The sequence below is a fragment of the Polypterus senegalus genome, chromosome 2 (assembly GCF_016835505.1).
Source record: "Polypterus senegalus isolate Bchr_013 chromosome 2, ASM1683550v1, whole genome shotgun sequence".
Classification (NCBI taxonomy): domain Eukaryota; kingdom Metazoa; phylum Chordata; class Cladistia; order Polypteriformes; family Polypteridae; genus Polypterus; species Polypterus senegalus.
In genome coordinates, this window is record NC_053155.1 from 313,023,694 (window position 1) to 313,029,693 (window position 6,000).

The following is a 6,000-nucleotide window of genomic DNA, read 5'->3' on the forward strand; positions in this document are numbered from 1 at the left end:
AAGAATTCCACTGTGCATTGGATAGATTTGAAAAGTGCTTACTAACGGATAATTGTGAAAGATTCTATATAGATAGATAGTAAATGCACTATAAAGCAGATAGATGTAAAAAGTGCTATAAAACAAATGGAACAAACATGAAAAATGCAATACAATAGATAGATAGATAGATAGATAGATAGATAGATAGATAGATGTGGAAGGCACTATATAATAGATAGATATATATGGAAGGCACTATATGATAGATAGATAGATAGATGTGAAAGGCACTATATAATAGATAGATAGATAGATAGATAGATAGATAGATAGATAGATAGATAGATAGATAGATAGATAGATAGATAGATAGATATGAAAGGCACTATATGATAGATAGATATATATGGAAGGCACTATATGATAGATAGATAGATAGATAGATAGATAGATAGATAGATAGATAGATAGATAGATAGATGTGGAAGGCACTATATAATAGATAGATATATATATAGATAGATAGATAGATAGATAGATAGATAGATAGATAGATAGATAGATAGAATGCATTATTTCAAGTGTTGGTTATGCGCCATCTGCTGGAATGACAAACGTAATGCATATACTGTGTCTGTGTTATATGCTATTTGGTGTGGAATATGTAAAAGCAGTGTTCATATTTGTGATGAGCCATCTGTTGGAATGGCAAGTGCAATAGTTTTTTTACTACAGATGTGGGTGATGTGCCATCAGTTGGAATGACAGAAACATATTAACCGAACAGATCCACAGATAGTAATCCTTTTATGAAGGATAGATAGATAGATAGATAGATAGATAGATAGATAGATAGATAGATAGATAGATATGAAAGGCACTATATGATAGATAGATATGTAAGGCACTATATGATATATAGATAGATATGAAAAGCACTATATGATAGATAGATAGATAGATAGATAGATAGATAGATAGATAGATAGATAGATAGATAGATAGATGTGGAAGGCACTATATAATAGATAGATATATATATAGATAGATAGATAGATAGATAGATAGATAGATAGATAGATAGAATGCATTATTTCAAGTGTTGGTTATGCGCCATCTGCTGGAATGACAAACGTAATGCATATACTGTGTCTGTGTTATATGCTATTTGGTGTGGAATATGTAAAAGCAGTGTTCATATTTGTGATGAGCCATCTGTTGGAATGGCAAGTGCAATAGTTTTTTTACTACAGATGTGGGTGATGTGCCATCAGTTGGAATGACAGAAACATATTAACCGAACAGATCCACAGATAGTAATCCTTTTATGAAGGATAGATAGATAGATAGATAGATAGATAGATAGATAGATAGATAGATAGATAGATAGATAGATAGATAGATAGGGCACTCTATTTCATAGATAAACATGAAAGGCAAAATGTGTCCTACTGTAGGTAGGTATGAAAGTCACAATAAAGCAAATAGTTATATAAGACAAGTTGAGGTGTTTCTGCTGTAACATCCCATCTACAAATTACCCCCGGTGTTGCTTCCAATGTCGCCTCTACGGTAACAGAGAAAAGGCTTATAAAAACGGGAGGAAAAATAAGAGGCTGTATAAGACAGAAAGCCGACCAGTCTCATAATGAATTAATTAACCAATTAAGAAGCCCATGTATTGCGTTAATTTCAATTTCCCTTAAGGCCAAGGCCAAGATTAGAGCGGAGTTGATTCTGCGGCCGTGGAGGTGCTCTGTATGCCAAACAAGCCTTTGCCCAGACACTCGGTAACAGATGGAGTGTGGCGTCAAATCCTAGAGGGAGTCGTTCAACCTGGCCATGAGCGACCCTTGGATTATAGATTCAGTGAAAGTCTTCATCCCGACGTTCTGCTCAATTGTCCTATAAAAGCACTAACTTTGTGTCTTGAAAGGCACCATCTGGGCACCTTGCGCGTAGCCGTTGACGCCTGGCAGATTTCGTTTGTTCGTGCCGGGATTTGCTCAGCTTGCCCACCGCCGTTTCTGCCCGGGATAGAGCCAGAGCACGAGAGACGCAGCCTGCAGTTGTCAGCTTGTCGCGTTGTCGCGCTGGTCATCGAGCACGTGACCATATAAGCAACGCCGCTGCGTCTTCGCGGGGACAGACACCAAAATGCTATTTTATTTATTTATTTATATATTAGATTTGCACGCCATTTATGTAGTCCCTATAGACATGTTGCACCCCAAAACTGAAAATCCATCACCTCGCGTTTAATTTACTCAACCCGTAGTAGCGGACAGCTGGTCAGATTTAATCAGAGTACGCGTTTTATTGGAATGTTACACCTATAAGAGCACAGAACCCGTCACAAAATTTAAACCTGAACTATTTATTTAGATATTCCCGGTGCCCCCTTTTTTCCCCACCCTCAAGTCGAGTCCTTTTACACTTACTTGGCAGAAGAGAAGACCGCGGGATGCCGCTCAGTGTCTGCAGGGCTGTGCCGCGCGCTTGTTATTAATAATCCGCCTGTGATCTCCTGAACGCCGGCTTTGGGTGGTCTCATTGCCCGGCGCGGCTCCGATTGGAAACTTCCTCCCTTCTCTGGGGTGCCGGAAAAGTTCACACTGTAGCAGCCTGTCGCTCATCAGCATGACAAAGGCGACGAGTTGACCCAACAGAAAGCGTCACACAAAGGGGCTACGTTGGGAATTTGGGAGGTGTCAGTGAGCAAAGCGTAAGGACTCCATCTTCACACTGGAATGTGGCCGGCGAATCGCGGGCAGAGCAGCTAACGGCTGTCACTGACACCTCACGGAGGATGGGGGGGGGGGTGCTGCCTAAAACATTTATCATTATACTCATTAAAAAACGAAATACATCATTCTGTCAAACAAAACGGCTACATGTAAGGCCATAACATTGGTTTCTCGGGTCTGTGTGGGGTCTTCATTTGTTGAAATGCGTATTTTACAGCATTGGTACAGGAGGGTACACTTTGTATTATACCGATTATATTTTTTTCCGTTCTTTAAAAAAAATAGAGAGAACTAAATTCGTAGACTTGACATTTTACTTCACTCATTTTTGAACAGTTAACAACCGAACATCGTAATGATGTTACTATGAAAGACGCTGCGCTTGTTACAATACCGTTGTCTTTTAACCTTTGTTAGGGTGCAGGGTTTCTTCCGACTTCTTATTTATGAACATTGCACCATAATGTTCAAAGAACATTTCCAAAGTTTATTACCTGTTTCCAGGGCACTGTTAGAGATTTTGGACCGCATGAAATGATATCATATTCCCCACCCAACAAACCAACCCTATACAGCCGAAATCAAAGGTTTTGATATATCTATCACTGGAAAAACAAAAAAAATGTCCGTTAATTTTACAGTGTCTTCCTCCTAGCTCTTATTCGGTGTTTGTGCAGGGTCAGCTGCCAAACAGGTCAGTCGCTATTTGTTTGATTTTTGGCAACTTGTCGCATGCCCTACTTGATTCTGTTGAGCCAGAGCTTCTTTGGTCTTCCACGTGACCATTTACCACAAGGATTTGTCTTGCCCACTGCTCTAGACCAGGGGTCCCCAACTCCGGTCCTGAAGGGCCTCAATCAGGCTCAGATTAATTAATGCACAGACTGGCCTATAGGCTGCAGCCTAGGGGCCCCCATGTGTGCAGAGGCCTGGGACTGGCCAAATTATTTTTCATTATTTTTTTAAATTTACTAAAAGAAATACCGCCTCCCTGACGCCCATTGGCCAATAAGAAACATTTTAAATGTAAACAGCTGATTGGGTAGATGTGACCCGGTTAAAGTTAATTTTGTTTTGCGTTCATATCTCACCACTGTGTCATTCTAGGTAATTGGACAGCATACTAGTAAAATGCCAGAAAGAAAATATGATAGCGGAGCACAAAAACGAAAAGCACAACAACTGAAAGAACAGTTTAACCAAGAACTGCTAAAGACAATCCCATTGGAAAACACGTGGCATTAAATATATATTTTTTTTTCTGGTAAAGAATTATGAGTAAGTGGGGCTGTCTATATACTCTGCAACAGGGGGCCCACACAAAGAGTAGCCTAGGGGCCCATGACCACCTTAATCCACCTTTGGCCCCAGTGGCTGCAGGTTTTCATTCTAACCCTTTTCTTAATTAGTGACCTGCTTTAGCTGCTAATAAACTTCTTTTGAATTAATTTTAATTGAGTTGCTTTTACGGCAGCACGGTGGCACAGTGGGTAGCGCTGCTGTCGTGCAGTTAGAAGACCCAGGTTCGCTTCCCTGGTCCACCATGTGTGGAGTTTGCATGTTCTCCCCGTGTCTGCATGGGTTTCCTCCCACAGTCCAAAGACATGCAGGTTAGGTGCATTGGCGATCCTAAATTGTGCTTGGTGTGTGTGTGTGTGTGCCCTGCCCAGGGTTTGTTTCCTGCCTTGCGCCCTGAGTTTGCTGGGATTGGCTCCAAAAGACCCCCGTGACCCTGTAGTTAGGATATAGCGGGTTGGATAATGGACGGATGGATGATTTGCTTTTGAAGACTCAGACCCCTCAATTGTTTATTTTTCCTTAATCAGCAGTCACACAATAATTAGATATAAAATGAACCAAAATATGACCAGCTGTGACCATCATACAATTTCTGAAAATAAAGAAAGGTGAAGGTCTCAGGAATGTTGATCTGCTCAGGTCCCCAAAACATTTTAACGGAGCTTTTAATAAAGAGAAAATCAACAATTTTGGAAATATATGCCATTGCACAATGAGAGCAGCAGCAAGTCATGGAATTTAATTAACAGCAAGAATTGGTGCCTGATTAAGCAACTGGTCGGAATGAAATTGGAGCTTGAGGCCCTGACTTAGCTGGTCTTCTGTTGGCTCTCTCGCTTTACATTTCATTTCTGTTTGGGTGCCATTTAAGGAAAGAAATGAAGCAATTTAGAGGAACGATGAAGATATTAAGGGGAACAAATCTTAAAAAAGAAGTCAATTAAAATGAAAGGAAAGGAGTTAATTAGCAGCAAAAGCAGGTCATTAATTAAGAAAGGGTTAGAATGAAAACTTGCAGCCACTGGGGCCCTCCAGGACCAGAGTTAGGGACCCCTGCTTTAGATTAAGTGACCATATATCATCAAAGTCATGCTTCACACATCTTCCCATTGATTGGCACTACATCCATCATGATCTTGTGGACGTCTTTTAGTTCATGATGTGGTCAAACCAGGGGTGAGGCCAAAGACCCAACGTAGCATCCGCATCTCCATGACGCAGAGTGTTTTCCCATGTTTGGTGGAGGCTTGGCCAGCATTTAACCCAATACATGACCACCGGTTGAACGACTGATTTGTATAGGGTGGTCCAGATCTAATTCTGCAATTTTCATTACGCTGTAACTTATTAAGTTTATTACATAGAAAATCACCCAAAAAATCCCGGCCCATCAAGAAGTGTGTGAACTGACAACATGAAGAATCATCTTCTGGAACTGGAATCGTCCCCGCATAAATCAAAGTCATCCAGATGATCTGGATCTGCATAATTAGATCTGGACCACCCTGTAGATGTTCAACTGGAGGTATGTCGGGATCTTGTGGTCACATAGTACTCCCGTGACTTGATGCCATTTCAACAATAATGCATGGACTCACACTCGGGCATCTGGTAGGGTGTCACCATTCGAGCAGACGAATGAGCCAAGATACTCAAACTCGGAGACCCTCTTAAGTTCTTGTCCATCAACGTTTCACACTCCATGTATTTCATCCTTTATTTCACAGTGTGAAACTGTTAAATAGTGAAATTAACAGGTGCAAAATTTAAAACGCTGAAGCACCGTTTCAGTAATGCCAAAGCACTGAAATGAAGCTTACAGACCAATATAATATTTTTTTACATTGTTAACTGATAACAAATCTATTCTGTTCTTGTGGAAAATGATAACTGCGGCACCAAAAACAAGATAATGCCATCAGAAACGAAATTGTATTATTATCAAATCATTTTACTGCATCAAGCTTTTTAA

At 40.4% G+C, this 6,000-nt stretch overlaps 1 protein-coding gene across 1 annotated transcript in view; it reads right to left on the bottom strand.

The window, feature by feature from the left end:
* The window catches only part of myo16 (myosin XVI), a 743,507-nt gene extending 740,788 nt beyond the window's left edge, over nt 1-2,719 (bottom strand). Inside the window, exon 1 of the mRNA XM_039745919.1 lies at nt 2,424-2,719. The gene's annotated coding sequence lies outside the window, so the exon portion shown is untranslated. The remainder of the gene's footprint in view (nt 1-2,423) is intronic.
* Nucleotides 2,720-6,000: the final 3,281 nt, after the last annotated feature.